General features: G+C 49.0%; 1 protein-coding gene across 8 annotated transcripts in view; it reads left to right on the forward strand.

Moving 5' to 3' along the window:
* Positions 1-14148, forward strand: part of PACSIN2 (protein kinase C and casein kinase substrate in neurons 2) — a 111645-nt gene that overhangs the window by 46730 nt on the left and 50767 nt on the right. The window contains exon 1 of one of the 8 annotated variants that reach the window (XM_074326493.2): positions 10285-10306. The exons of the other annotated variants lie outside the window; for them this stretch is intronic. The gene's annotated coding sequence lies outside the window, so the exon portion shown is untranslated. Of the gene's footprint in view, positions 1-10284; positions 10307-14148 lie in introns of those variants that run through there. 8 annotated transcript variants of the gene reach the window in all.

The following is a 14148-nucleotide window of genomic DNA, read 5'->3' on the forward strand; positions in this document are numbered from 1 at the left end:
CTCTTTGATTCTCAAGTTCCTAATGTGTATTGGTGCTGCAAGTTTAGCAAAATTATAATAAAGCACAGGATAATTTGGGGACAGTGAAGTGATCTCTTTATGGTTCTTTCCCAGTATGAACTGACACATAAAGAAAAAAGAGCGCAGGGCGCAGTGAACTGAAGACCAAATGATAATGACTTTGGTAATTTACCACCTCCGAGGTGTTCAGCTCAGGTGCACTGGTCAGACCTGACCCGACGTTTACTGCACAGGGAGAAGGTTACACAGCGAGACCGTGAGGCCACGCAGACAGCACGGGTCCACTCTGGGGGGAGAAAGCTCTGCGTAGTTAATGTTGAACTCGGAAGCATTGCACTCATTCTTAGGTGCATCGAGTGCACTGCGACGTCTGAAGAGTTTGAATTTGGGATGGCAGAAATCATAACGATGAGAAATCCCGGAGCGAGGCTTCTGTAAACTGTCATCGTCCCAGCACCCGACTGCTCTCACTGATGGGCGCGCAGGCACGTGACGAGCCCCGTACTCCTTTCCAAGCCTCCATTAGGTCGCTGCCTGCGGGGACAGCCCTCCTGGATGCTGGCTGGCTCGATCCAGTGTTTATTTGTGCATACATGCATTCGTTCTTTCAATTCAATTTCTAAACTGAGTGAGTGCCACGTGGCATAGATGTACAATGATACCTCAGGCACAAAGAGCGGTGATGTTTCTCCTTCTCGGAGAGATTTTTCTTAGCGTTCTCTCTTGTCCACTCCGTCTGCGTCAGGCGCTGCCCTGGGCCCTGGGGTCCATGGTGGTTGGGATGGAGTTCTTGCCCCTGCGGAGCTCACAGTCCGGAAGGGCAGAGAGACTTCTACGCGCCGTGGCCATGAGTCTCGTTCCAGAGCTATCTGGACCTTATTCTGCTGTGAAGAATGGGGGAAGCTGCGGAAAACGTCACAGTTTGAGGGTGCGTTTTCGTGACGGGTGTGTGTTAGACAAGAGAGGTGGAGGGATCAGCACGTACAAAGGCAAGGAGGTCAGAGCGAATGTGCGGTGCCTCTCGTTTATCAGGCCCAAACCAGTTACTGCCCATCCTAAACCAGTTCTTCTGAATTCTCTGTTTCTCTTCGTGGATTACTACCTACCTTGCTCTCAAAGTTAGGAGTTTTTAGTCTCTGTGTCCTCTCCCCACTCCTCCATTGCTTGGTGTGATCGGTCACTGTGTCTGTTCTTCCTCAAGTATTATTCCATTTCTCTTTCTCCAGTCTCTGACTTCTAGAGCTGCACTGTCCAATATGGTAGCCACTAGCCACATGTGGCTACTTACATGAAAATAAATTAAAAGTAAATAAAATTTTAAAAAGCAATTCCTCAGTAGCACTAGCTGCATTTCAAGTGTTTAGTAGCTGCTGGCTGGTGTATGGGGTGGCCCAGGTTTACAGGCTCCATGGTCTGTTCTCCACTCTCCGTCCCAGGGCGCTTTCCTTCTCGGGCTTTTAATCAGATCCCTCATCCCCTCTGGATAAGCCCAAATTCCTCGTGTGGTGTTCAAGGTCCCCAGCCTGGTGGCACCTATTTTGCGTCCTCGGATTCAGCTACTCCCCCACCCCTCCCCCCCTTTTTTCACCACCTTGATTCTTCATACCGTTTTGCCTTAGTAAATGCTGTTCTTGCTTTCTCCAGAGCTGCATCCCCTCTGAGCCGTCCCCTGCTCGCCTCAGATCTCACTGCAGGCGCCTCCCTGGCTTTCTTCGGGTTCGTCTCCCCTTCTCCTTATACGTATAGCCAGTGTGCTTGTAATCCCACGGTCATCCTTGCTCTGAGCACAGAGGGCGCTTATTAGGCGGTGTCCTCATCGTTTGCCTCAGTCTGTGGCAGGCATAGTGGTTAAGCTTTGGGGACAGATGGACTTAATTTCAAAACTAACCATTTACCTGCCAGGTGGCTTTGGGCAAGATGTTTAACCTCTCTGAGCCTCAGTTTCCTCATCTGTCAAAGGAGGAGTACAATGGCATTTTCCTCGTGTTAAATGAAACCAAATGCATGCAGCCCCCAGCGCTGTAGATAGCTCTTACATCGTAGCTGAGAGCTGCCATTCTCAAAGATGGCATTCCAGAATCCATCAACCTTGCTAAAACCATATCATCTACAAATAATGTTTTCTTTCCTCTTTTCTAATTCTTATACCTTTTACTGTTTTTCTTATTACATTGGCTAGTACTTCCAGCACAATTTAAATAGAAATGGTTACGAATAGATGCAGGATTTTCTTGTTTCCTGTACCTTCCTTTTGCTATAATTTTTTCTGGTGAGGTTTTCTGTTTCTTTGCCTTCTTTTGTTTTGAGTTCTGTCCCCACCCCCTCCAATGCATTTTTTTTCTCTCTTAGTTTAGAAATTAAATTCTGTCTAGTCCTTTAGTGGCTAACCTAGATATTTTAACACACTTAACAAAATCTAAAGTAATGTTTTTACTTTTCTTTTGACTAATGGAAGTATTAAAACATTTTAACTCCACACCCTCTTCCAACTTGTCTAGTATTTCTTTTCTGAATTTTTTAATTCACAAATTAGATACCGTGTTTCATACAATCAGTGCTATTTAGATTTGTCCATATATTTACCAGTGTATTCACGTACGATTCTTTCTTGTGCTTTGAGCTTTCTGTCTGAGATCATTTATTTTTGCCTGAAGTATAGTCTTTAGAATTTCCTTTTCTGTGAGGGTTTTTTTGTGTGGTGCATATTTTATCTGTCTGAAAATGTCTAGTTCTTCATTCTTAAAAACTAGTTTTGCTGGGTATAGCATTCTCAGTTGGCAGTTATTGTTGCTCAGCATGTAGAATACAGTGCTATGCCAGTGTCTGCTGGCTTTCACTGTTGCTCCTAGTCCAATTGGCATTCTTTGTGATCTTTCCTCTCTGGCTGTTTTTATAGTCTGTGCTGTAACTTTGAGTTTTCAGTTTTTAATTTGTGGTGCTGTGACTGGCTCTCTCTTACTCTTTAAACTCTTGTTTGAATTCACTAGACTTCTTTGATCTGTGATTTAGTGTCTTTTAGCATTCTGAAAAATTATCTTTAGATATTGCTTCTTTCCCATTCTTAATGTTATCTCCTTCTGGATCTTCATTAGATGTAAGTCAGACATTATTTCCTCCAAATCTGTTAATTTTTCTTTTATAGTTTCTGTCTTTGTCTCTCTGTTACTTCAACCGATTTATCTACTTATATTCTAGGGTTTCTTTAAATTTGCCTTTATTTCTTGCCAGCTTAGTGATGCAGTTATTTTATTTAGCTTTTAAAATTTTGCAGCAGGAGATTCATTAAGATACCTGGTTAGCCTTGCTGCTGAAAACAGAAGTCTGTTCTATCACACTGTGTGTTTGTGCCAGAGTCTCCCACGTTCCATGACTCATTGATTCTAGACACGTTTATTGCACGCCTGTTACACATCAGTGCTAAGAGGACAGGGTGAACAAGACAAAATCCTTGTTCTTCAGGAGCTTGTGTTCCTGTGAGTGGAAAGAGACAGTTCATAGAATTTGGCATGTGGGGCTGAGTCTAATCAAGAAAATGCAGCGGTGTTAGGGGCTGAAGTGTCAGGAATGGGGCTGGATTCGGGAGGCTTTCTCAAGCAGGTGATCTGGAAGCAGAGGTATGACGATGTGAGGCAGCAAAGCCTGCAGATGAAGGCTGCTGCTGGCAGAAGGGCAGCCAGTGCAAAGCTGGGCCTGAGCCTGCGGTGTCTGGAGACCCACAGGAAGCTCGCCGTAGCTGGAGGCATCAGGAGTGGGGATCAGAAGGAGCTGAGACTGCAGCTGGAAGCTGGGGCCAGATGGCACGGGGTCTTGTAAGTCAGGGAAGGGAGTGTAGATAAGTGTGACAGGTAGCTGTTGGCAGCTGTTGAGTTTGGTGGCTTGAGTTTGGGTAGCTGAGGCAGAAGTGGTGCGAAGGGACCACATTCCAGTTCTGTTTCAAGGTGCAGCTGATGGGATGTGGGTGTGAGGGAAGGAGCGAGTCAGGGATGGCACGGGGCAGTGTCCTGAGCAGCAGTGCAGGTGAGGGAGCTGTTTACTAAAGGAGAAAGCCTGGGGTGGCAGCCCCTCTGGGGGGTGGGTGACAAAGGGTGGGTTTTGGGCAGCGTGTCCGTCTGAGAGGCTCTCAAACACTCAGGATGCTGAGCCAGTGGCTGGGCAGTGCGGGAGTCGGAGTTCCGGGGACAGGTCTGTGCTGGAGGAGTAAAGCTGGGAGGCGTCAGCACGTGGCTGGTGTTCAGAGTCATGGGAAGAAGGGGTCACCTAGGAAACTAGTGTGCGTGTCATGGAGTCCTGGGCCCTGCTGGAGTGCACACGGCCATGAACGCAATGCCTGCTTTGCTTTGCAGGACGGACTTGAGGGTATGTTGGCGCTGGGACCGAGTGGAAGGAAGTGAAGGGCAGACCTGTTACCTGTGACTAGAAGACAAGGGACCTGGATTCCTTTATCTGAAAAACTTGAATTTCATGCTTATGGAACTTACAGAAGGTGCCCACGTGGTACCTTAGTTTTGTTTGGATTTTCAAAAGTAACCCAACTAAATACTCTTAGGGTAGAAAAATTAAGAAATACAGATATTGCAAAAAGAAAAACCCAAAGTCACATATTCCACCATCCAGAGGAGGGGACTAAATGTTGACATTTGTTCAAGTATTTGCTCAGATGTCTCCTCCTGAGGAAACCCTTCTCTGACCACCATCCTGTCCCCCTCAGAGCCTGCCTCCCACCTGGCTTCATGTTTTTCCCCAGCCCTCACCCCCCCTGCCGCTCCGTTCCTTACTGGTCTGGGACTGGTAAGGAACTGGCCTGGCATGAAGCCCTCTGGACCCTGGATTGTCAGCAGGGCCTCTCCCACTCTCGTTCACCCTGTGCCCCAGGCCTCGCCCATGCCTGGCACGTCTTAAGCCTTCTTTACATTTTGTTGAATGAAGGGATTCACACGGTTTGGTACATGCCTTCCAGACTTGTTTCTGTGCAATCACCTGCTCATAAACATAGATTCTTGACTAAGCTAGTGTTCGGTGTTTTAGGCCTAAGAATGCTGCACTGAAGCGATCTGTGCACCCCGGGGCTTTGGGCTGCACAGATCTGTGCACCCCGGGGCTTTGGGCTGTTCTGTCGTCTGTCCAGCTTCTCAGAGCCATGTGAACCTTGACAGAGCTTGCCCAGCTCACTGTCCCTGGGCTGCAGGCAGCCAGCCCCTCCCTTCCTCTTCCAGACAGCTGTTCCCCTCCCCCCTGTCAGCCTAACCAGGTGTGACCTTGACTTACCTTTCCTGCTGCTGTACTGTGTGCTCCTGCACTGCAGGACCCAGTCTTCTGATGGATTTATTTTACTCCCTCCCCCAACTCTTAGCAGGGTTTCTGGCCCTCGGAAAGTAAATGTTTTTAGAATATTGGGGTAAATATACATAAAATTGTTTTGAGTTAATATTTTACTGAGTTTTACAGAATAAATTACATATTTTAGTGAAAATATTTTAAAATTTTGGACAGAGGCTATTTCTTGAGCCAGCCAAATTGACAAATGTTTTATTAAGAATAGTGTCTGTCTGTCTGTCTGTCTGTCTCTCTCTCTCGTCCTCTCGCTCTCTCTCTCACTGTGTGTGTGTGTGTGTGTGTGTGTGTATGTATGTATGTGTGTGTGTGTGTTGGGTATTATCATTGAAATCAAGATAGTAACCAAGTCATTTTCTTTGGCCTTCTCAGATAATACTTCTATATGGTAGCTGGGCATTTTATCATAAATGGAAATGTCATTCATTTTTCTCCTTTGGAATCTGGTAACTGGAAATGTTTATTAGGCAGGTAGCATCATTAAAAAGATATGTAGGAGGCTTAACATTGCAGGTGTTTACTTTGTGTTCCTGGAGTTTTCAGTGGCACAGCTGAGGAATGGGTGTGAAAGTTCTGTTTGCCGAGGTGGCAGGCGCCCTGTGTGGGGAGGTCATGACCAACAAGACTGGACTTGGGCTGGGGACAAGCAGGCAGAGACGAATGTTTGCTGAGTGCCCAGTGTTTTCAGACATTCGCATATAATGTGTCATTTAAATTTCTCGTAACTTTCCCATGAAGTAGGGCAACTGTGTTTATCCCCATTTTATAGATAAGAAGAATGAGGCTTAGAAGTTAAAACTTCACAGCTCGTTCAAACCCTGTTCTCTCTCCACTCTCCCTGTTTAAGGGAAACGTTTGCTATTAATATAATGCTTGGTTTTAGCCCATTGGTTTCAGATTGTTGCTTGATAAGTGGGTTCCCTGTTCATTTTTTTCAAATTTTGGACAGTCCTTCATGTTACATGAACTTTTTAATGAATAAAATCACTGTCAAATTAGGACAGGACTCAGTCGTCAGTTTGTCCTAGCAGGTCCAAAATGGCCCTGTGTCCTTCTCTAGAACAGAAGACTTGGGCTTCAGCCTGTACATTCAAATGAAGTGGAATTGTTTCTTGAGAAAGTGGCACCATAGTTGAGTGCATAGATTCCTCAGAATACTGAAAAACCAAGTCCCTTTGTGGTTTGCGTGACTTTTTAACTTCAAAGGCACACATTCACAGCGCTGCTAGAGAAGTCTTTGAGCAGTTTGTCTCCTGAGAGCTGTGATGCGTGTGAGGTGTGGTTGGTGGTTTCCTTGCCGCTGGTGGTGGGCGGCGTAGCCGGAAGTGCTCCTTTTTATCGCCGGTAGGTAGACAGCAGCACTCTCATGAGTGACTCAGGCTGGCAACCAGACTGTGTGCCCACAGGCACCCTGCCCTTTGTGAATCATCTCTCTCCTCTCCTGAAAAGCCACAGCCGCTGCCCAGGGCTTGCCTCCAGGACCTGCGGACCCTGTGCTGTGCTGGTTTATTGCTCCTCCACTGGGGGTGCCTTTCCCTGCTTCTCCGCTGATGAATTCTCACGGAAGTGTCAGCCCTGCGCACCCTTTCTGGACCTCCTGCCTGTTGTCCTAGCGCTTTGCGTAGAATTCTGTCCGAGTACTTGGCATTCCCTGTGTTGGAGGTAGTCATGTGTCTCTCCCCCCCCCCCCCCCCCGCCCCGCCAAAGGTCGCTGCCTCAGTGATCGATCGTGTCAGGCTTACTTGACCGAGGCTGGCCTGGAATCACCATCACCCTGGAAGCTCCCGACTGCTGAAGGCCCCATACTACAGGCCGTGCCAGGTCCCGACAGGTGCCATCTGAGTCCCAGAGCCCCTAACGCAGATTGGGTTCCATGTTACAGACAAGCAGTGTCAATCTCAGGCCTTGTAGGTTTATGGCCTGAGGTGACTGGGCCGTGGAGCGGTCACACCCATGTGTCTTGTGAAGAATCGTAGATGCAGATTCCAGAGACCTCCTAGATTTATCCGGGAGCCATGCTCTTTGGCATTGTTCTCTCTGCTGCCTCCAGTTTTCAGGGGGTGCTTTTCGCCCCTTCAGCCGGGGCCGCAACCCCTCTGGAGGGTTCAGCAGGGCAGTGGCTTCGGTCAGACGTTGAGGGAGGGGACAGCCTCGGAAAGTGCCCCGCTCTGCTCAGGAAGAGGCAGCGGGGAACTGCCCACAGAGGCCCTTTGTAAAGTGACAGGAAGTCCTGCTTCGAGAAGGGGCTGCCGCAAAGTAGAGGGCTTGAAAGACGCTGAAGTGGTTGACCTGAGGCCACGCTGACTCATGAGTGTTGTTAATAACGCTTTGTGGAATCTGGGAACCTGCCTTTGCACTTCAGAGGCAGCGCCTGAGAACGCGCCTCAGTGCTCAGGTCTCTCCTCTCCCTCTCACCCCATCACGGCTGCCCCGTTGAATACCCCCATTTTATTTGGCCTGAACAAAGGGCAACCTTCTGACCCATTCTATATTTTTTCCTTCTGCTCTTGCCAGAAAAGTCTTTCTGTCTCATCGGGGTCTATGTGACTTCTTTGTTAGGCTTTAGGGTATGTCTCTTGAGTCAGGAAAACTTGTAGCTCAAGGAAGAAGTATCCCACTGGGCGAGGCTTCTGACTGAGAGAAGGACTCTTGCAAGTGTGTGACACAGCTTAGCCCACGGTGGTGGCGGGGTTCCTTAAAGAACGGCCTGGGGAGCGGAGCGGAAACGAAGGTGCTGAGTTGACGGCCCCATTCCCTGCAACGTCACCACGCGTGGCTCTTGGACCTGTAGCCACCTGTCACAGGTCCTGTGAGGTGCTGTGGGTAGCATGTAAAGACACCCTGAAGTGAACGGGGGCGCTCTGGTGGTGATGAGCTGATGCGTCGTCATGGGCTCCCCAGCCCTGACCACCTGGACATGAGAGGGGCACTGACAGAGAGAGCGAGAGCTAACGAGCGCGGGAGACAGACGCTTGTGTGCGGGGATTCTGCCGCGTCTGCCTCGGCAGCGTCAGTGTTGTGCTGTCGCTGGGACTCCTTGCTGGGTTGACATGGCGGCACGTCAGTGAACTCTTGTCCTTAGAGCCGGAAGTGTGTCTTTGTTGAATGTGACTGCCTGGCAGTCAGTGTAGGATGCCTACCTTTGTGGGCAGGAGAGGCCACATCTGTTGAATGTGTTTAGTTGGGACTAACAGGTACTTGCTTGAGACTTTGCTGACCGCAGGTCATAATCCTTTTTCATATTTAAAATGCTAGAACATCAGAACTGCAAAGACCTTTTTCATCCGCCCACTGCCTCCCCCGCATTGTGGAGAAGGGGAAATTGAGTGTCAGGAGGGTGAGAGTGGGGACGGACCCGAGAATGGCTCCCGCCCCCTCCCAGTCATGTGATGAAACGTGGGGCGACGTACTCAGAGGTGGCCTCGTGCAGTGAGTGTGAGGGGCCTGCAGTGAGGTGCCTTGTTGCCGTCCCCAGTCAGAAGCCAGGACGGACCTGAGATGTGCGCTCAGCTCTGCGCGGGGAGCTCGTTCGGCGCGTCCTTCCCCAAGGCTGTGTCCTTCCTCAAGGCTGGGTCACCTCCTCTCTCCGGTCCCCCTGGGACCGAGCCGGACTTTGGGCTCTCGTAAGTTTGGAGGCCCCACTCTGGATTCTGTTAGCTGTATTGCATTGTGCTCACACTCAGTTTAAACATTTTTTTTATAGTAAAACTAAGTGAAAGGATTTTTGCCTTTGAAACTATTTGGCCACAGGAAATTATTCTTCCTCGTCTTGCTCACCTATGTGTGTTCAGAGGCGAAAGCATGTGTGAAAGCACAGGGGCGAGAGGGGCGTGTACGTGTGCAGAGCTCACTGCAGGCTAATTGTGGCCAGAGTGGTAGAGTGTGACCGGGAACGTGTTGTGAGAGGTGACGCTGGGGGCGCAGTGGGTAGAACAGGGAGGCCCTGCTGGCCACCGGGAGAAACCGTGGCGGGATTGCAAGTCGAAGCACAACCTGATCTGAAAGACACACTGAGCCCTGTGGTGCCTCATGGAGAACGAAAGGAAGGGGGACCAGGCTGGTGTCTGGGGACCAGTTAGGCCAGTAGTGATCTGGGCAAGACAGTGGTGGCCTTAACAGAGACAGCCGCTGTCGTGAGGGTGGGCGAAGTAGGGGGCTCAGGAGAATGTGAAGAGCTGGTGTCAGATTGTGGAAACTGATTCACTGTGGCGCTTGGGTGTGGGAAGAAGGGGAGTTTCCGGCTTGAGCAGCTGGGTGAACAGTGGGAGCCTTTTCTGATGTAGAAAACCCGAGGGTGGGAGTGGGCTGAGGGCAGGTAGGAAATGGTTTGCAGGGACCAGGGGTGGCTGTGCAGGCGTCCAGGAGGCAGTCAGCTGTGTGCGCCTGGAGCTCCTAGGAGAGGGCTGGGCCTGAGATGCCGCTCGGGGGTGTGAGACTGAAGGGGGTGTGATGTGTGGGAACAGAAGGACTTGCTTAGGTAGAGTGCGCAGCGGGAGAGTAGGGCCTGGGACAGGACCCCGAGGAGCCCCAACACCCAAGGCCTGGGCAGAGGAGGAGGAGGAAAAGCAGGAGAGGCAGTGTTGTGACGCCGGGGGGGCTGTAGGGGGGCAGCGGGAAGGCCTCAGGCCGCCATGCGGTTTCACACTGAGTGAGTGAGGGCTGCAGAGGGTCAAAGACCCAGAGGAAGGGAATGGTGGGTGCAGTGAGGTCCTGTTGTGTGAGAGGAAGTGGGATAAGGGGTCACAGCCTTAGACAGGAGCGTGTGTGGAGAGGCCAGCCTGTGGGTGCAGGTGCTTTCGAGTGACGGCAAGAAGTGGAGGGGCTTCTGACTGCCCACTTCTCCGTGTTCTGTGAGGTGGGACCTGTCACCTGCTGAGAGAGAGAGGAAGCGAGGCGGCCACGGAGAAGGTGTGCAGGACGTCCCTGCGGGGAGCCCGATGGCGGTGAGGATGGGGTGAGTTTCCTCCAGCACCCAGCTGGCCTTTGTGGGGGACGCCGTGTGCCTGGAGAGGCCGTGTTTTCACCAGGCAGGTGTGAAGGGAGAGTTAGACTCAAGGCGGGGGTGCCCTGAGGGGAAGAGGGATGGAGACAGGGGTGCCAACCAGCCCAGGACAAAGGAAAGAGGGTCTGTGGTGGGGTTTAAGGCAGCAGGGCCGAGAGATGAGGAGGGTTTGTCTGATGAAGGACAAGTCAGTCTTACTGCTCTTTGAAATTCTGGTGAACGTTCTTCATGAATGTGACTGTTAGTCCAAAGGAAGACATGGGTTTTTATAGCTATGGAAGGAGGTTCTATGTGTACACCTCCGAGTCAATTGGACATAAACAGTGGGGAGGTCTGAGAAATTGTCCGGCGTCTGAATGGGAAACCTTTAGTGTTTCCACCAGTCTTCCAGCGCGTTGGCATGACCGCGTTGGCATGACCGCGTTGGCATGACCGCGTTGGCATGACCGCGTAGGGGCCTGATCCCGCTGCTTCCTCTGCCTGACACCAGCAGGTGGCCTGCCAGCCTCTCCTTGAACTTCAGGGATCCCACTTGCTAGAACTCCCTCCTCATGTTGGAGAGCTCAGATTGCAGTGAGTTTTCTTTGTGTCAAGTCAGGACCCAGCCCCTTGAAACACGATGCAGCTTTGTTATGTGAAGGAAGAGTGCTAGTTCCCTTTCCTTAATTCAAACATACGCGTCTGAAGATTACACTGAAGTCATTTTACAGAAATGAGCCTAAGGATCACTGAACTCCGTCACCACAGTCTCCTCCATCCCTCGTCACCGCCCCCCACTTGGTCATTTGTTCATTCAGACATTCAGTCACTTAGCAAATATTTGAGCGTCTGCCTGGTACTAAGCTGTGGGCCGCAAAGGTGAAAACACACAGTCCCTGCTTTTCAAGTTCCTGTGTAATGAATGTCTGCGCGCTGCTTTGCTCTGCTTTTTTTCTGGCTTATACCCAATTTTGAATATAAAACAAGTCACCTACTTGTCCTTTATAGTGGCTGTGTGGTGACCCCTCCGTCAATTCACCGTTATTTCTCCATTTTTGAGCATTTGACTTGTCTCCAGTCTCTGCTGTTATAAATATGACTCAGATGAACATTTCGTTCAAGCTCTTTTTCTTTGGGGAATTATTTGCTTGAGGCGTATTCCCCAGAGTGGGACAGCAGGGTCAGAGGTTGGTAACTGTTATCTGCCTTGTTCTGTGTTTCCAGATTTTTCCATGAAGCCTACTGACAATGTAAGAGTACATTCCTACTTTCCAGTAGCCCCACCCAAACTGGCATTGTCATTTTAATTTTTCTTATTTTTACAAGTTATTTCCTTTTTAAAAGGAGTTATGCTTCCCCCCGCCCCCGCCCCCACAGTAGTTTGTTGTTAGACTTGGCTGGCTTATGCTGCAGTAACAAGCGAACCCCAAATCTCAGGCTAAAACATAAAAGTGTTTTTCTTGCTCACTGGGTATGTTGCTCGTGGGGTGCGGTCATTCTGGGGCCAGGCTGATGGAGGAGACTTTGCTGTCCTGTAGCCACAGGGTGATGCTCCCAGTGGGTGACAGGCGGAAAGGAGAGGCCGGGGACCTTCTCACAGTTACGTGGACTGGCTTAGCCGGTGGAACTTTGGGGAGCACTCCTGCCTGTGCCCCCATCTTCTCTCCTGTCAGCTCATCTACGACAACTCCTTTGTGCAGTGGAATTGGATCCTCAGGCTTCCTGTCGGTCCTTAATATAGTTTAGGTAATAAGATTTTTGTCATTTGTGCCGAATCCATTTTTCTTTCTTTGCTTTCCGTGTGATATTTTATCATGCAAAGGTTTAAATAATTAACATAAGATTTGGGTGCATCCATCTTTTTCTCTGCTATCTTTTGTTTCGTTAATACCACAATTTATCTTCCTCTCAAAGCCAGAGAACAAGCTATTTTCTTTGAGTTGCTTAAAATAGATTTTTATTTGACTCCGTATGACACTGCAAACTCATCCAAGTATATAATTTAATGTCACGTGGTTTTAATCTAAGTTAACTTTGGCCCTTGGTGATACCTGTTCCGTAACATTAAAACCCCAAGCTCAGCAGTGAACACCCCTTCATGATACAAACACTCAGCAAACAGGAACTTCCTGGACCCGATAATGGGCATGAATGAGAACTCCCAGGGCTGGGCGGTGACGGACTGAAAGGGCAGGGATGCCGCTGTCACTGCTTCTATTCACATTTCACTGGAGGTTCTAGGCAGCACAGTAAGGCAAGAAAAAGAAAGAAAAGGCATACAGATCGGAAAGGAAGAAGTAAAGCTATCTCTGTTCGCAGATGATGTTATCTTGTGTATGAAAAATCCTAAGGAATCTGCTAAAAAAACTACTAGAACTAATACACAGGTTCGGCAAGGTTGCAGGACACAAGATCAGTATGTAAACATGAGGGTCATTCTGCCCATAGCTGGAAGTTGTCTTTGCCCAGGCTGCAGCCTCGCGTGGGTATTCCCTGGGGCAGCCGCGTCCGTGTGCCCTTCAGGGGCCAGTGCAACCCCACGAGGGCGGGCGGCTGGACCTGTACAGTTCTTATCAGGTTTCCAGGGGCCACAGGAAATGAACAAATCACAGGGGCGAGTATCATTCAAGGGTGTCAGTCGGCTTCACACAGGTGGGTGTCAGGAGCTGGACTCAGCTCAGAAGCGCTTCTGTTGGGACATGATGCTGGCGAACGACAGCAGCCTCGTCTCAGTGGGGTGTCACGACCAAACCAAATGTGTCTCCCAGTTGGAGCAAGAGGAGCCGTGGATGATAGAGGTAGAGTTCTTAGTCCAGAGCCTTCCAGCATTATTCATAGTGGCCAAGACATGGAAATAACCTGAGTGTCCTTCGATGGATGGTTGGATAAAGAAGATGTGAAAAAGTCTGGGGAGGCCGGAACATCCCAGACCAACAGTGCGGGCAACTTAAACATTAATCAAAAACAAAACACTGATTAAGGAGAGAAATGTAGAAAAGCATTTAATGTGGGTATGCTTCCTGTCGGTTCAAAAAAAGTACATTATAAATGTGACTCTTACGAGAAAGGTTTGGAATGCGTTTCAGAAATTGAGGATTAATAATGGAAACTGTAAGAAAGATGACGGGTGAGCGATGTACGTGGGAAGTCACTTTTCAATACGAAGCTTGAAGAAAAAATAAATGGTATTTCTGTTAGTTAGCAATGAATAATCCCAAAATAAAATTAAAACAATTCCATTTATAATAGCATGAAAAAGAATAAAATATTTAGGAATAAACTTAACAAAAGAAGTACTAGGCTTGTACGCGGAAAACTATAAAACATGGTTGAAAGAAAATAAAGGTGGTCTCGATGAATGGAAAGATATTCCACAGCCATGGATTGGAAGACTGAACATCGCTAAGACGGCGGTCCTCCCCAAACTGATGGACAGAATTGTTGTAACTGCTATCAACATCCTGCTGCCTTCTTTCTGTAGAAATCAATAAGCTGATTCTAAAACTCTTATGGAAATGCAAGGCACTCAGAATAGTCAAAAGAATTTTGAAAACGCAGAACAAAATTGGAGCACTCACACCTCCCAATTTCAAAAACGTCTACAGGTCTGCAAGCATTCAGGACCGTGTGCTATTGGCATAGATCCGTGGGCTCCAGGCAGGGGAGCAGGACTCACCCCTCACATTATGGTCGATTGATTTTGGACAAGAGTGCCAGGCTGATTCAATGGCAGAAAGAATAGTCTTTTAGACAATTGGTGCTGAGACCACTGCACAGCTACCTACCTGTAAAAGAATGGATTGGACCTGTGCTTC

Source organism: Rhinolophus sinicus, chromosome 1, assembly GCF_057876585.1.
Source record: "Rhinolophus sinicus isolate RSI-liver-muscle chromosome 1, RSI-T2T, whole genome shotgun sequence".
In the NCBI taxonomy this organism is placed as follows: Eukaryota; Metazoa; Chordata; class Mammalia; order Chiroptera; family Rhinolophidae; genus Rhinolophus; species Rhinolophus sinicus.